Source organism: Lygodium microphyllum, chromosome 3 (assembly GCF_053477565.2).
Source record: "Lygodium microphyllum isolate KBCC chromosome 3, Lygodium_microphyllum_v1.1.10, whole genome shotgun sequence".
In the NCBI taxonomy this organism is placed as follows: domain Eukaryota; kingdom Viridiplantae; phylum Streptophyta; class Polypodiopsida; order Schizaeales; family Lygodiaceae; genus Lygodium; species Lygodium microphyllum.
Genome location: NC_141137.1, coordinates 147,630,321 through 147,633,246, shown reverse-complemented (window position 1 = coordinate 147,633,246; position 2,926 = coordinate 147,630,321).

Below are 2,926 nucleotides of genomic sequence, written 5' to 3'. Positions count from 1 at the left end.
TATTTTGTGACTGCTGCTGTGAATTCTGTGTAGCATTACCATTTTGTGCATCTACATCATCAATCACATTTACTGGTTTATACCAGCTACTCATCTCATCAAAAACAATATCTCTGCTCACTGTAAACTTACGAGTAGAAGGGTTATAGCATCTATACCCTTTTTGCTGCAGAGAGTAACCAATAAAGATGCACTTCTCAGCTTTTGGATCCAACTTGGATCTCAACTCATCTGGCACATGTACATAGGCAATGCAACCAAAAATTTTCAAATGAGAAATATCTGATTTCCTACCAGTATACCTCTCCTCTGGAGTCATTCCATCTATTGCTACAGTGGGAGTCCTGTTCATTATGTAGACTGCTGTAGCAACTGCTTCAGCCCAATAAAAATCTAGCAAATCTTTTTCATTGAGCATGGCACGAGATACCTCTCCAATATGCCTGTTTTTCCTTTCTGCAATTCCATTTTGTTGTGGGGTATGACTGCATGAATATTGCTGCTTTATGCCATGCTCCTGCAGGAACCTTGCAAACTCATTAGAGAGGTACTCTCCCCCTCCATCTGACCTTAGGCATTTTATTTGCAGACCTGTTTCTTTTTCAACCATAGCTTTAAGAGTTTTGAAATGCCCAAAAACTTCACTTTTCTTTTTCATAAAATACACCCAAAGTTTTCTGCTATAGTCATCAATAAAAGTGATAAAATAATGACAGCCTCCAAGAGATGCAGCTTTAGTAGTCCACACATCAGAGTGGATTAATTCCAATGGCTTCTTACTCTCTTGAACATGTCTAGGAAATGGTTTCCTTGCCTATACCTTATGCATTTCTGCAACCTTGAATTTCGGCAATCCTGCAACAATGTTTTGGGCCTGCATTGATTTAAGTCGTTGTACATTAACATGACCAATGTGTTTATGCCAGATATCAATATCTGCAACTACACCGGTCCCATGTGCAAACATTGCTGCACTCAATTCAGACATGTCTGCATCCAACGTAAACATTCTGCCCTTCTTCTTTCCTTTTGCTATCAAGCGACCTTTATTTTTCATATCCTCAACAAAGCATCCATGAGGATTAAATCTGACCTGCAAGCCCTGCTCAACCATTTGACCAACAGAAACCAGATTCTTGGTGATATTCGGGATATGAAATACATCGGACATGTATTTCTTTTTCCCATCCTGCATAGACAAAGGAATTTTTCCAATCTGCACAATAGGATGTGTAGTATCATCACCAGTCTCCACAAATCCTGGTCTTTCCATTTTCCTTGCATCCTCCATCCATTCTGCATGACCTGTCATGTGGTTTGATGTACCTGAGTCAACATACCATACATCATTGCTTTCTTCTGTACTTGTCACAGAATTATTCATGTGCTGCACCATAAACAAGTGCTCATTTCTGTCATCACCCTGTCTACTAGAAGATGCATAATTCCCTTGTTGTAATTTCCCATTCATGATGTCATTCTGCTGTTTATAGCAGTCTTTAGCCATATGACCCATTTTACCACAGTAGTAGCATTCAACATTGCTGTTTGCATTTTGGCCTCTTTGCCATCCACCACGACCTCTTTGGCTCCCCCTGCCTCTAGAGTTACCACGTCCTCCTCCATAGGACTGGTTTTCTTGAGTTTGCTGCATATTCTGATTTCTACCACGGCCTCCAAATCGGCCTCCTCTACCTCTGCCTCTACCTCTTCCAGCATTTGAGTAGAAGACAGCTTCTTTTGAAGTTCCTCCTGAAGAAGATGCACCACCATTTCTCTGCTCCTCGGAAATTAGAAGAGCAATCAACTCCTCAAAGTCAGGAAATCTTTCACGAACTGAAATGGATGTCCGAAACTGTGCATAATCCTTTCCTAGACCATTCAAGGTCACAGAAACTAAATCATCATCTTCCACTGGCGACCCAATGGAAGCAAGTGCATCTGCAATCTTCTTCACCTTCATGTGGTAGTCATTGATGCTCATTTTTTCTCTCTGCACATTATGCAACTCTTGCTTAAGCTGCATTTTCCTGGCTTGCGTATTTGTGCTATACATTTTTGACAAAGTATCCCATGCCTCCTTTGGCGTACTTGCATCTTGAATATGCATAATCATAGAGTCTGAAATGCTAATAGACAGCCAGTACATAACTTTCCTGGCTCTCTCATGCCATGCTTTAAATGCCTGCATTTGCTGTTGATTGGGAACATCAGGAAGAACTGGTTCTTCTTCATTTCCTGCAACAAATTCCCAATATCCTTTTCCCATAAGGAAATTCGTCATTCTAAACTTCCATGCTTGGAAGTTGTTCTTGTCAAGCTTTTCAGTGACAATCTGTGAAAGAGAATCAGATGCCATTACAGAACACTGCAAAAAAATCTGTCACTGCAAAAAACACAGCTTCACTCTCACAAGGGAAAATCTGCAAAACTGGCGAAAGTGGCATTTGACCACACAGTCACTTCCTAGTGACGATTTTGCATCAACAGGCAACAGGGATGATTCTGTAACTCCCAATGTCTCTGCGCACAAGCATACGATGCAATTTCTACAGTAACTTTTCACCAACCTGTAGAACAGTGGCTGCACAGCATAAAACTGGGCCTTTTCCTGAGTGCGTGCAGAAAACTTCCGCCTCCAAAACAGGCCCCGAAATGGCCTCAAATAAAAAAAACAAGGTCGCCAAGGGCTAAAGCCCTTACCCGCAGCATATACTGCCCTCTTGCTTCACCGCGAAGGGCTTCTCAACCTGAGACAATGCAATCCTGCACTTTCCGGCTGTACTACCTGCAGAGATCTGCTCCCAAAATAGAAAATGAAAGCAACACTGCTCCTCTTACCAGAACACCGCGAGCTTGGCTTGCTTTCTTGAGCTCCTTACCACGAACAAGGCTCTGATACCATGTCAAGATTGTGGGAGAGAAG